The sequence below is a fragment of the Siniperca chuatsi genome, linkage group LG3, assembly GCF_020085105.1.
Source record: "Siniperca chuatsi isolate FFG_IHB_CAS linkage group LG3, ASM2008510v1, whole genome shotgun sequence".
Taxonomy (NCBI): Eukaryota; Metazoa; Chordata; class Actinopteri; order Centrarchiformes; family Sinipercidae; genus Siniperca; species Siniperca chuatsi.
In genome coordinates, this window is record NC_058044.1 from 4,878,761 (window position 1) to 4,893,899 (window position 15,139).

The 15,139-nt window shown below is 40.7% G+C and overlaps 1 protein-coding gene across 1 annotated transcript in view; it reads left to right on the forward strand.

Moving 5' to 3' along the window:
• Positions 1-1,109: 1,109 nt before the first annotated feature.
• The window catches only part of elfn2a (extracellular leucine-rich repeat and fibronectin type III domain containing 2a), a 243,497-nt gene continuing 229,467 nt past the window's right edge, over positions 1,110-15,139 (forward strand). Inside the window, exon 1 of the mRNA XM_044189672.1 lies at positions 1,110-1,286. The gene's annotated coding sequence lies outside the window, so the exon portion shown is untranslated. The remainder of the gene's footprint in view (positions 1,287-15,139) is intronic.

Genomic DNA, 15,139 nt, shown 5'->3' on the forward strand with positions numbered 1-15,139 from the left:
ACTTGTGGAAATTCACTCCCTGTTAATAATGAGCTCTATGTGATCTACGTGATGGTATTCAGTCAAGCGTTTCTGCTACATGATGATTAGAACCAAGAGAAGTGAGGCAGATGTCGGGGTGAGGTGCTCGATCACTGGGTCAAGATACGAGAGACGGGGGTGGGGGTGGTCTGGGCTTTCTAAAACGACTGTCTTCTCTGACTGGAGTGTGCCCTAAAATACTCATGCACGAATTACACAGGAGAAAATCGATACCTCTCATGCTGACCGGCAATGACGTCAGCTGCACAGTTGGATCCCCCCCTATTCTCTCCGTGCCTGTCTTTGCGGTGTGTTTGTGTGTGGGCCTGCCTCTCTGCCCCTTAGCGCGGGCGCGCACTTTTGAGGCACGTTGCTACGTGCCCAGATTGGAAAGCAGCTGCGCGCCGCTGCATAGGGAGGCAATAAATTGCACAAGTGATGGAGGGAGATAGAGACCGGTGAGTGGCTTCCCAGTTTTCCCCGGAACTCCACACACTGTGTGAGACTAAACATTATGTAATTACCACCTCTGGAGACGTGAGTGGGTTGCAGCGCACACTCCCATAATTCTTAATATGAACAGATTGCAGTCAATAACACACGCACTGCTTTCATCTACAAGTGCCATTGTGGTTAGATTGAGCCATAAACAGAGCTATAATATTGCTATATGAAATTTCTGAAGATTGGTGTCACAGTCAAAGTAAAAATGAAGCACATGTATAATATATACACGACAGGAATAACCTCTTATGATGATGTGGATGAAGATAAAAATAGCACAATTAACACAAGGTCCTTCTCTACTGAGAATCACTGATGCGTGAAGTCCCGGTGGGAATATTACTGTGATATTTAAATCGGGCTTGCTTTGGCATTTCAAAGATGTACACCCAACATTTTTGAAATACAGATCTCTGATGAAAAAAAAATGCAAAGGCTTTTTATTTTTCCTTTCAGTGTATCCTGCCGGTTTGTGTCACTCATATAAAACCGGGAGCGGCTGTTGCCCCGATTCAACATCACCTCTGTCGGACTGAGCCCCCCCCCCCCCCTTCTATCAGCCTGCCTCTGTCTCTCATTCCTCCTCTTGCGTACCCACTCTCTCTCCCTCTCTTCCTCTCTCTCTCTTTCTGCTGGAACGCACGGACCTCCGCCGCTGTCCAGGGATAATACACTCGCTTTCTTCGTCTGTGCCGCTGCAGAACGGACCGTAAAGCTGCATGCTGCCTCTTCCTCCCTGCCAGACGCAGACCCCGATCAAGGTAAGACAAGTCAAACCTCGTTGTGCTGTGTCCAACGTATGGTCAGCTGTCAATGTTGAGGGGGTCTGCACTTGTAGGTTCATTGGGATGGATGGGGTGCGCACTGGAGACACACGCATGCTGCCAGGTTGAGAGGTTGTAGTCCGTGGATCGCAAGCAGATCTGTTGTTGCCTCAAAGGTGCTTATTTGGCCAATATGCATCTACTCCTCTTTCAGTAGCTCATGTAGCTGCTCTGATGAACTGTCCCGGATCGTTGTTCGGGGGTGGGGGGGGGGGGGGGGGCAATCCTCAGACACTTATGAGACAGAAAAACAGAGGCTGAGCAGAGGAGAGAAGAAGAAAGATGAGGAGAAGAAAACATTGAGAAAAGAGAGATTTGAGTAAATTGTTGCCGGCGCGACCTATTGACTAGTAGTGCCATCCATAGATGGCCAAAGGGCAGCTTTGTCATTATCGCTTCTCAGCGTGTATAAGGTGGGCAGGACGGCTGATCAGGCGGACCCTCCGGTCTGTAGCAGCTGCCTGCGGATCAGAATATCCCGGGCTGATGCGCTCTGAGCGGGGAGGTGGTGCTGGAGTTGCTCGGTGCCAAACACGGAGGAGACAACTGCTGCTTGTGAGTGCGCAGCAGCGGTCTCTGCATGGGTGTGTGCGTGCGTGTGTAGTCAGTGCCATCATAGAGTCCGTGTGTGTGTTTGCTGAGAGAGACAGGCAGAGATGGGGGAGATAGAGTGCAGCAGTGATCGCTGTAAAAAGATTCGTGCGTATGTTGCGCGCACGCACGCACGAATGCCTGTGCTCGAGTTATCAATTTCCATATCAAAGTGGTTGTTTCGATAGATTTTGCATTAGTAAGGATGAAGGAAAGGGAGGAAGGCTTTTTGGTCTCTTTTAATCCAGCAATACAAACCTCACTCCGCAGCAGCAGTGTGCGCGTTTGGAGACGGTGAGAGAATAGAAGAGAGAGAGAGAGAGAGATGAGAGAGACATGGAGAGGGAGATGGGGGGCCGATGAGAAAGAGAAGGGGGAGAGGGGAAGTGAGAGAGATGAGAGAGCGGGAGAGAGAAGGCGTCCTTACACCAGGGCTTTCTGGCATTCCTTTGATTTATAGCCTCTCCAATGCGCACTGACGCACAAAGCTGCGGGTCCCACACTATAGCTGTCATCTCACTGACTGATCAGGATTATCTGGGACTGACGGTCGTCGACCCATCTGGCCACCGGGAACACACCCTCGCCCAAACACAACCCCCCCCCAACACACGTTTAGACATGACGGATGATTGCCGCCTGAAAGCAGTCATGACTGATGCAATGTGACAAGCAAGCCAATGGACATCCAGGGTGATATGTTTTGATTCCAATGAGATTTCGTCTCTGCCTCCCAGTCGCTACAAGTTGGATAAATTCGTTTATGCATCTCATTGTGATGGAGCGTGCCTGACTCATTTGGCCTGTAGTGTCCTGCCAGTATAGTGGAGGCCAGAGCACCGCTGCAGGCTGTTGGAACGAGTGCCAAGTTTTATTGGGCTCATAGGAAATATTAGGACAGGACAGAGTGAAAAAATACACTGATCTACATCATTATCTTTTTCAACAACACCGATCCCTATTTTCACCATCATCGTCATTATTATCACTCCTGTTTTCTTCACCTTCCTCATCATCATCCTTATACCTGTTAGCATTTCCATTAACATAAACATCACCACCATTACCATCTTTATCATTTATAATGTTCCATCCTTATCATCATCATCATTATTATTGCTTCTGTTTTTATCACCATTCTCACAATCATCCGTCTCATTATCCCTGTTATCAATGACACCACCACCACCACAATCTTCATCTTTATTACTGTCATCACCATCATCACTATCAATGTCAAAATATCAAGACATATTTATCACCATCACTGTTCTCTTCCTCCACCCTCCTCCTCCTCCTCATCCCCATTATCATCATCCTGTACAATTTTATGCCTGTTATTATTGCCATTAACATCATCACCACCATCTTCTTCATCATCACTTCTGCTGTTTGGAATCATCATCATTATTATTTTATCAATATCAAAACACGTTATTTATTACCATCACATCATAATCCTAGCCACCCCTACCTTCATCATCATCATCATTGCTCCTGTTTTGATCAACTTTCTTGAAAAATTAAATGATTAATCGATTATCTAATTACTTTGTCGAATAATTTTCTGTTGATCAACCAAGTGATCAATTGACTAATCGTTGCAGCTCTGCCATCAACATCACTATTATCATCATCATCTACTCTCACTATCAACATCACTGCTCTTATTTTATCACATCTTCATCACTATTACCTTAATCATCATTATCATCATTAGATAGATAGATTCTTTATTGTCCTTTCCAAGGACATTCGTTGCCACAGTCTGTACAGAGCCTCTAATAAATACATTAAACACCACAACATAACTACATGAAAGACATCAGATACATCCACATTAATACACACACACCTATACTCATAGCACCGACACCGACACACATGACAGTTACCGGTGTGTTTTGTTGAGTGATGCTATGGCAGAGGGGACAAAACTCCTGCAATAGCGTGCCTGTTTCCAGGCCAGGGATCTGTATCTACGGCCAGATGGAAGCAGTGTGAAGAATGGGTTGAGGGGGTTCCTGGGGTCATGTGCTATGGTGTGAGCTCTGCATGTAATGCCTTTGCTGTTGAGGTCTGAGAGGTTGGGGGTGGGGAGACCAATCATTTTGAAGGCGTTATGTGTGATGCGTATGAATTTGTTCCTGTTGGAGGCAATTAACATGGTGAAGAAACAGGGAGAACAATAGAGGAGAATGGGTTGAATTATACTTTTGTAGAGCAGTAACGGGGGGGGGGGGCACCAGAAAGTGGTTTGACTTTGAGGATGGCAGAGAGTCTTTGTTAGCAGCATTTGTGGATGTCAGTGGTGTGTTGTTCAAAGCTAAGTTCATTGTCCAGGGTGAGTCCAAGATATCTGAAGCACTCCACCATCTCAACAGTTTCATTATTGATGCAGGTGGGGTTGTGGGTGGAGAAATGGTTGGTGCTGTGTGTGCTGGAAGTGTTAATTAACTGTTCTTTTGTCTTTGTTACATTCTGCTGCAGGTAATTGTTCATGCACCATTGTGTGAAGTGGGAGATGGAGTCTTGATAGCCTAAAAAAGAGTTATTGTCATTAAGGAGTGCAAGAATGGCAGTGTCATCGGAGTATTTGAAGTATGTGGTGATAGGTGAGGGGCTGATACAGTTATTGGTGTAGATGTGAAGGGTAAACAGGAAGGTGCTCAGGACACAACCTTTTGGGGCTCCGGTGTTGGTGATGATGGATGCGGATGTTACATTGCCCACTCTAACTGTTTGTGGTCTGTCGCTAAGAAAAGTGGTGGCGCTGATTGGTGTTAAAAACAGAACTGAAGTCGATGAAAAGGAGTCTGGTGAAGTTAAGGAGTGTTTAGACCAAACGCAAGGCAAATTGTAGAGCCAGTGTGATTGCATATAAAGTCAATGGAACGACATGAGTGGCAATGAAAGTTTGCATTGTCTTTAGTGTGAACACACCTCTACAACTACCTTCGTCATCATCCTCATTATATTTTTGGTCTAAACTAAATCATAAAAATATTCCAAATAGATTCAAACTTGTGCATATTTCATGTTCTTTCAAAGCAATCCTCCCCTGCTCTCCTCTCTTAGCTGGCTTTGAAATATGACAAACTATCAGTAAGCACAGGTCTATTTATGCCCACAGGCCTGACATCTCAGTCATAAATCTTCTGTGTGGGCAACAGGTGAGCAGGCATTAAGCTGGAGTCAGACATGCATAGATGCTCAAACACAGATCCACACACACACACACGCACACACACACACACACACAGTATGGTGTGTGTGTGTGTGTGTGTGTGTGTGTGGTGATAGCATGTATCCTTTGTATCCTTATATAAAATAAAATAATGCTTGAATGAGAATGCATGACATGGTCTGTTAACAAGATGTTGCATTCACATTACAGATAATTTATGAAATAGTGACTGAAATAAGCCCCCCAAAAGAATATAAATCAATAAGAAAATTAATTCTTTGTGTGTATAAAAGTGAATATAAGACAATGATTTTAGATGAGGGTCTACATTATGTGCGTGTGTTTCTCCAATAACGTGTGTCTTATCATAAGTGTGAAGCTACAATACACTGATGATGGGGAATATGAGCAGTGGATTGGATTTAGGCCAAACCCAATCCAATCCAATGAAAACATGAGAAGGGCAGATCAGAGAAACAATAATTAAAAATAAAGAGGTAGATATGAAATGAGACAGAGAGGATGAGGGGAGATGAGAAGAGAAAGTACAGACGGCCAGAGAAAGTAGGGAGGGGAGAAAATGGAGGAAAGGGAGAGGACATTGAACACTGTATCTGGAGGTCTCACAAAGCCAAATTCAATACTTATTAAGACCTTTTTAATGATACTAAAAATGAAACAAAGCTGGCAAAAGCAGTGTGCTAATAAATATCTCTAATGACAGTTCTGAGACTGAAAATTGGCATTTAAAGAAAAAGGACATAGGGAAAATGTATTTATAAGGCAGACAATGTCCAATTATGTGTGGTTAAAAGAATAAAGAGAAAAGGAAAATAATAAGCATGTCATTTGTGAACATTTTGGAGGTGTGGTTGCCTACAATAAGCCTTAAGACTGTACAGTTGATGAGAACATCCATAAATAGGTTTAATCATTGATGTGTTGTTAAGGTCTGCAATATCAGTCAGTATTATTAAATCTGGCGTGGGGAGTAACTTTTAAAGAAATGTTTTTTTTCTTCACTTTTCCCATTGGCTTAGTACTATAGCCGCGATGTGGCACACGGTGACCGTACGCATTTCCACTGCCACAGCAGGAATACTCATGCAGACTCTTGATATCAAACTGTTAATTTTGGCTTTAACATGAGCAGTCATGCAGTTAGCTATAGAAAGAATGCAGCATTTAAAAAAGCCTGGCTATGTTCCGTTTTTGTAGCTCCTGCATAACACTCAACAGTTTATAGTTTTGTTCCTGTCCTACATCTCTGTCCTTACAGATAACAGCCCTATTTTTTTTTTGAACCACCTGTCTTTGTCCCAATATCACTGGTATAGGGAAATTGGTTGCTGTGTTTAGTTATTGTTAGTCCAAGTGGAACACTTTCTGCTGCTGCTCTCCACCAGCAAACTGATGGAAGACTTCTGTTGTGAAGAAGCAACATAAAGTGTTGACATAGTCATGAGTTGCGTGACTGACAGATACTTACTTGATCAATAAAAAACAATCTACACATCTAGATTTGGACAGTTTTCGGCTCTATTGTCAGCAGACCACAGTTGCTCAAACTATAGTCAACTGCATGGAAATTTGATCAATCTCAACAATGGAATATTTTTAAATGATCTACTGAATGTCCAATGCATTAAAATCAAGACTACACATTCATTGCTCTACACATGGTGGAGCTAGTCGACAAAAAGCATTATTTGTATAATAAATAAATCTCTGCTAACTGTAACATGAATCTCTGAGTGTTTTTTTTTTAGTAAACACTACACTACACATATATGGATACAGATGCAGAAATGTCCAAAGTGAAGACACCTGTCTTCTCTCGGGTAATGTTCACTGCATCACATCCATAGTCCTGATTGACAGTATGTGAGCTTTAGACCTCTAAATGTCCTATTAAAATGAACAGTTTGTCTGTCAATGTAAGCCATAGAAGAAGAGACTTTCAAGAAAGTGATCTGAAAAAATAAGAAACGTATACATTGTCTACAACAACGTATACAACAGTTTAAAGTATTTTTTAAAGGTCAGTGGATGACTTCAACCTCCGATCACACAAAAGCATCTGAGTACAACTTGTAAGCCACCATCTTAGAGAAGCAATAAAAATCTCAATGACCCACATTCGCACGAGTACAGATGAGTAGCCTTCGGCAGGCTACTATCACTAATCAGGAGAAAGGTCGAAGGACAAATCAATATGGATTGCTCTCAACACCTCCAACAAGCTGCAATCTCTGACCAGGACAAAAAAAGAACTAGACACTTGCATTTCTCTCTAAAAGCAGAGTAATAGTACAATTGCGGTGGGAAAGGTGCAACCTTGCAATGTTTGGGATAAAGGCGTTGAGTTTTAGGTGCACATATGGTTCAGTATCCATTCTGTTCTGTGAGGGGAGCGCTTTTCTTCCAGTGGTACGACAGGCCGTCGTCGAGTGTTTATTCTGTCTGTGGGCCCAGAATTCAAACAGTGTCTTTTGTTTTCACTCTGAAATCAAAGTTTCAACAGCTGGGAACATTTTGTCCTGTTGAGCACAGGTCAAATATGCAGTTAGTTTTGGGACTTTGATGGTAAAGGAATGTCTGATCCAGTGAAAAGAGGTACAGACAGAGTGTGACATCATAAATGCTGAAGACACTGCATGGCTTGACTCCATTACTTTTTTAAAGATTGGTAGTGCTAGCTATGCTGTTAGTATTTATTAATTACTTGTAAGGTGCTAGGATACATCATCTCTCTCAACAGTCTCAGTAGGTGGGTTGGACATAACATTGCTCATATTGGCAAGTGATTTTCACAATCACAACATGATGTGATTTTTGCAGTCTTTACATATCGTCAATATAACTATATAACTAAAACGTCTTGTTTTGTAATAAGGCTTGTTAATGTAGTTAAAAGTAAACTTTACAGTGGTTGTGGTGATTACGTTTTATTAGGACTATTACTTTGGTAGAAAACAATTCCAATGAAAACAGTGAGGTTTGTGAATAATCCTAAGTGACCAGGACATTGTTTCTGGAACGAGATGTTGCTGTTGAGTTTTTCAAATGTCATTTTTCAATGCCGTAAACATCACAAATGAAATTCCATTCACCTCCATTGTACTGGGGTGGCACCAGAGATCTCAGATCTCTGCAAATAAAACCTAAACTATCTGAGTGGCTAGATACCATTTGAGGTACTGTAAGTGGGAACGTGTTTGTAATTCCAGTGAACAGACCCTTTAAGTGGTTGGTTAACAAAAATGTAAAAAAAAGTCACAACTTTCACAAGCTACTTTAATATACATATATTATAAATGAAGATGTCCTTGTAATGGACTAGCAACCTGTCTAAGCTGTTTACCTGCCTTTCAGCCAGTGCATGCTGGGATCAGCTCCAGCATCACCCTGACCTTCGAATATGTGGAAATAGAAAATGGATTGAGAGATGTAAAAGATGATGACTGAAAATGATCGATAATAAAATAAAATAATATTTTCTCAAACCTCAGCCTTTTGCTTTGCCATCTTTCACTTTCCTGTCCTTTGTGTGTGTGTGTGTGTGTGTGTTTGTTACAGCCCATCTGTGAATCTGTGAAGTGACAGGGTTGCTCCATGTGTCTCTATCTGTATATGTGGTAGTCAATGTTTTTCTGCCTGTCCCTTCCTCACTGTCATTCCTCTCCTCTGCTTCCCTCAACACAAATATGAGAGGGATGAAGAGAAAGATGGAGGGTGTTGGGGGAGAATGATGCTTTCCAATGTTAACTCTGCTGTTTGTCTGCGACAATAATGCCAGCAACAGGGAGGACAAATCTTATCGCCTCCCAAATGTTTATTTTCTGCCATTGTGAAATGCCAGGCTGTGGCTGGTGGCGATAAGTTAGTGAAGAAAAACACCATTTGGCTGCTTTTTTAGATGAATGCAAAAAGGAGAAGAGGGTAGATAGGGAAGTGAGGAAGAGGGATGGCCTTAGGGAAGGAAAGAAAGCGTTTCAGACTAGCAGAATTATTTTAGTGTGGTGCCGGTATTCAGAAACTGCTGCAGGCCTCTTTGGAGGTATACAACATTATACAGAATCTCAACAATAGCTACTGGTTGTGTCAGAAAAGATGTTTTCGTACTGGAACCAGCGAAGGTTGAAAGTCATTTGTGGTTATGGGACAGATCTGTAGCTCACTTACAGTTAGGCCGATGGTCAGTAGAAATGTTAGATGTTATAAAAGTAGGTATGTGAATAGAGCTCATCAGTTTGAATCCCCAAAGTGGGAAGTCCTGAAAGGTTTGTTGAGAAAATCACTAATACATTATTTTCCCTCAATATTACATATATATATATATATATAAAATCCCCCCTCTCTCACCTCGTGGGTTGGTGGTATGTGTCATCCTCAAGCTCAGGTCCTACACAAGGGCCCTGGGAGTTTGATGGTTCTGCACAGTATCTTAGCTGTTCCTAGGACTGCACTCTTCTGGACAGAGACTTCAGATATTGTACCACCTGGAATCTGCTGAAGCCACTCTCCCAGTTTGGGGGTCACAGCCCCCAGTGCTGCGATTACCACTGGCACCACTGTTGCTTTTAGTCTCCACATCTTTTCTAGCTCCTCTTTCAGAACGTTGCTATTTTTCGAGCTTCTCGTGTTCCTTCTTCTTGATGTTGCTGTTGCTTGGGATTGCTACATCTATCACCACTGCTTTCTTCTGCTGTTTGTCGATCAACAGTCTGGATCTGGAAGTCCCACAGGATCTTAGCTCAGACGTTCTCAACTACCTTAGTCAGTGTCTTCCATTTTGACCTTGGGACTTCCAGCCCATATTCATGGCAGATGTTCCTGTACACTATGCCAGCCACTTGATTATGGCGCTCCATGTTCACTGTTCCTGCCTGCATCTTATACCCTGCTGTTATGTGCTGAACTGTCTCAGGGGCATCTTTGCACAGTCTGCACCTGGGGTCCGGTCTGGTGTGGTAGACCCCAGCCTCTATTGATCTTGTACTGAGTGCCTGTTCTTGTACTGCCATGATTAACACAAGAACAGGCACTCAGAGACGATCAAACTTGACTGTCTAGAGGAAGTAAAAGTTGAACTAGGTTGAACCTGCGGAAGGATATATATATATATATATATATATATATATATATATATATATATATATATATATATATATATATATATAGTGTAGTGCCACTAAGCAAGGCACTTCACCATCAAATGCTGTTGCCTTTGGCTGTGCTGCAATGCTGCCATATATGAATACACTTTATAAAACATTTATAATAAAACACCAGAGTGATGATCAGTGAACCTTTACTGTACAAAAAAAGCAAAATAAACCGTTAACTGTTTGCTCTACCACAATTCTGCAGCAGTAGTCCTGTAGAATGTGCTGCCACGGTTGCTGTCCTGTAGGATTTATTACACACATATCCTGTTCCCTTTTGTTCAGTGACCACATCCAAACAATAAATACATATTGGCAAATTTACCCCTCCAGCCCACTGCCCTTGACTTGATTATCGATTTCATATTTTATAATATATGTTTTGTAAATATAGCATTTACTGTCATGTCACATAACACATGCCATCTTAAGAAATACAGAGCACATAAAATACAGTGTACAAAACAGCCATATATATACAATATACAGTAGTTATGATGTATAAAATCTGCATGGAGGGGGTCAACGTCATGTAGACACTTGAGCATGACTGTTCATTAATTAGCTTAAATAATATTTCAAACAGACAAATAGAAATAAACAAATCTTATCTGAAGTTAACTTGTGATAACAAATGAGCTATCTCCATGACACTTGAGCAAACTCCATTAGCTGATGAATACCATGAAATGCAGTTAAAAGCCCAGGAAAAAGCTAGCAAGTGGCCCTTGAGTTAATATTATTTTGTCAAAATGTAAGCCGCTACTGGGCAACATAATCCCTTAAACCTAAACCAGTCAAGTCATTTTTAAATCCTCCTCAGTTTGTGTATACATTCATGGATAAGTGAAGTAAATTGTCTGTCCTCAAAGGCTGCAAAATAGGAGAAAATTGGGGTTTAAACTAAACTAAAGCAGTTAATGGACTATTAATTTATATTAAAGGATAGATGCATAGATTAAGAGATGATTAAGGTATTTGAATCTGTTTTCTGAAGATACACAAATGTATATTAATACCCGTTATAGATTTTACATAACGTTTACATAACCATTACGTACGGTTTTAAAAAATTACTTTTAAATTATGCAGGACACTCTTATCTTTTGCAGCCCCACTTTGTGATTTATTGTGATACAATGAGTGTATTTTTGCAGAAAAATCTAGCACACTACAGTTTGGGATGGAAATGGCCAAGAAATCTTTAATGTTCTTTATTCTATGTGTGTCATACAGTATAGCCTGCAGAAAGACTGGAAGTTTCCACTGTGAGTTCCTCTCAAGGTAAAACTTGTTTATTGAATCCATCAGGAGTTGATGATGTGTTGAATAAAGTCGTTGGCTTTCAGACTCCTTTCTTAGGTACACACACAAACACACATACACCTTCTCTCTGTTCTGTCTTTTTCCAGTAATACAGTTTTGTACAGTTTATTTTGTTGCCTGAAACTTCGTAATCTTCTACCATGTTTCCTAGGGTGCTGATTGAAAAAAATTGAAGAAAAACGTTGAAATGAAAAATAGATAAAAATGCAAATCACAGCAGAGTTATAAAATGAAAGGACTTGCATTTAGAGCTGAAGAAAAGCAATTTGGTCTAAAGAAACTGCTTCTGATTAAGTCTTTGCCTCCAGAAGCTTTTTTTTACGCACCTTGTTTGTCCTCACTTTGTTCTGGATTTCAGAATGCACAAAAAGATTAAGCCTTTTTAGAAATCCCTCTTACTGGGATTACCCTGCATCTGTCCTGCATTAGTACTTTTTTGACTGTTATACAGTTTTACAACACAAAGCATTTGTGTCTCAGACAGTTCCTAGTAACTTCTGAGGGCTAGAAAGACAGCAAAACTGGATTTTTTCTGACAATAAGGGGCAGAATAAGTTCAGCATGGGTGCAGTGGGGAAATGGGAAAATGCTTAAAAAAGCACATTTTTATTTCTCTTAGTAAAATACCTAAATTCTCTTTGCATAAAGTTAGCAAATCTTCCAAGCTCATCTGAAGTGGTATGAATCATTCTCTGCCAATCAAAGGCCACTTATCTTTTTCTGTAGATTCTTTCTATGATTTTCTGTGTTTTCTTAAACTCCAAATTTAGATAGATCATGACAGCGGCAGAGGTAGAGCTCATGTTTTCATACATAGGTGCTTCTACAATGCTGAATTTGTACAGAAGTACCCACTCATGCATTTCATTGAACCCATCCTTCAAATTTGACAAAGCATCTTCATCAGAAATTTTGAGTCTCCCCAACCAGCTAGTTAGAAGACAAGTTCTTGTAATTTCTGCTGCCTGATAAGGGAGAAAAACTAGATTTTCCCCAAACAATCCTTTTGGAAGCTGCAGGCAAAGCGCATCAGTAGATCAACAAAGCAAGCAGCAACAGTGGGACTTTTACAATAGTTACAAAGCACAAAGCAAAGCATTTCTTTAAAGGAATGTTATGCCCAGTGAGTCCCTAAATTCTCCCTCAGAACTTCATATGTCAGAAAACCTCCAAAAGCTCCATTGGAAAGCAGCATGAATAACTGTCTACCAAACAGAGAAGATCACATTACTTTTTTCTTTTCATCTCCATATTCTTCCACCTTTATTCCTGTGTTCAGTTAAACTCAGCAGGACAGCAGCTTGCATGTTTAAATATGTAGAGGACAACTTTCAGTGTGTCTGCAGTGCTACAGCTTGCTTGAAAGTGTGCTTTTCCACACCTGAGATCTTAAAACATTCAAGTTGAAGTGGTGCATTAGTGTGCACCACAGACTGAGGCCGGTGTTTATCAAAAGCCTCAGACTTGGGAGCGATGATGTACTGTTGAGTGGCTCCTGCTGTCACAATGCTGCGAATGTGATGCTCTAACAGAGTCTCGCCAGAAATGTGAGAGCTGCTCCAGCTCTGCTCCTTTGCCATGTCTCTCCCACGTCTCTTTTCATAGAAGCAGATGCACAAAAAACACGCCTTCTAACTCCTGTGTTTTTGTGTGATAGAATTGGTGGAAATAAGTTAACACAATAATACAATTGTCAGCAATGCTTGTAGATGGCCAGTGACTTGTAATTACTTCAAAACAATGACATGCAGAGATTATCAAAGGGGCAGGGGTGATAATTAAAAAAGCGGCACCAATTCTGCACACAAGCTTGGAGTGAGTGGCATTGTTGCTCATAGGACAAAGGAGTGGTATTTGAGCTAACCACCAGATCACATGGGCCAATCAGAGGCTCTAAGACATATCCTGGATAAATAGGTGACATTGCTACGAGGTGTATAACTTTATCACTAGAGACAGTGGTTTGCTTTTTGTCATGCATTTCTATTTTTCTGTATCTTGATAATCACGGATCATGCATAAAATTAAGCTATTGATGTATAATTCATGCATGAGGGTGATTCATCACTAATTAACTCTAATATAGATACCGGCATGCATGTTATTCTTGTCATCACCATCAAAGCGTGGCAGCACAATATTATAAACTTAATTATAAACAGGCCTCTGTGGTCGCTTCTGTTTTAAGGTAAGGGCTATTCCCAATTAACTGTATTATTCACTGTTAGCACTGTAGCCTATTGTATGAGATGGGTGTTGATGAGGACTGGATCCCTTGTAGGCAGCCTGGCCTATTTTTGTTGGTATTTACAGTGCTCATGCATGTGTGTGTTGTTATAGGCTGGTTTGTTGATACGTGAACCTCGCATTTGTTGTCTTAAGTGTACTGAGAAATAATTGTGCTCATCCCCCCCGTAAAAAATATGGTATAGTTCGCACACTGACTACTACTACTACTTCAACAACTGCTTCTACAGTAACAGCTTTGTTTTCCTTAAGACTTCTTTACATTGTGTTTTTCTAGCTCTGATTTAGATAAAATCAGGTCTATTTTAGTTCATTTTATTACCCTTCCTAATTGCGCATTTAGTTGTTGAACAATTAACCTTTCGTGTTATTTTGTTTATATTGACTTATTCACTTATGCCTTTTTTGTCATGTAGATTTTATTCTTCTCTTTTGGGGTGAGATGTTTTTAGAAACCCCTCAGGGTTTGTTATCTCACATGCACATGCATTTTCTGTTTTCTTTCGTCTATTTCTGCTATTTTTTCTACTTACTTTTAAAGAAATTTCAATATTTGTGAAAGTTCAGAAAATCCAGGCTGTACACATGTGACAGTACAATTTTGTCAATCAATAATACACACACACACACACACACATATATATGTATATATATATGCTTAAAAAAAACTTCATGTCTACACACTGAAAGCTCTGATAAAAGCTTCCCAGTTCATACTCTCTGCTCTTTGGTGTGAACAACTACATTTTATTTGCTATTCATTCCTCTCATTCAGACAGATACTCGCCTGCAGGCAGACCTGAGCAGATACAGTACTGGGTAATTACATTTTGAATAGCCGAAGAACACGAGGCGTACTTTATTTATCTGATCTTAGTCTGGTTCAGTGGATGTTTTACAGAGAAAAACGATTCACACTTTCCACACAAGAGCTAATGGAGAGTGAAACATGATTGGCCTTTACTTGAACCGTCTGATCTCAGTTTACAGTGATTGGATTATTCGCAGAAAAATACCAATTTGCACTTTGACTCTACAGCTGGTGGATGATAAAGTCTGATTAGTTCCCATCCCATTTCTTTCATCACCCCTTATTTTGTCCTTATATTTTCACTTAATTTGTGCTAATTGGATTCAAAGGTGTTTCTAGGTAACAGTCACAAAAGACAATAACTTGTGATATATATACCACAGACACAAGTACTTCTGGTTGAAAAATAATGCATTTTCTCTTGACTTTTTTCCTGACTTCATTCCCATTTCAATCAGTT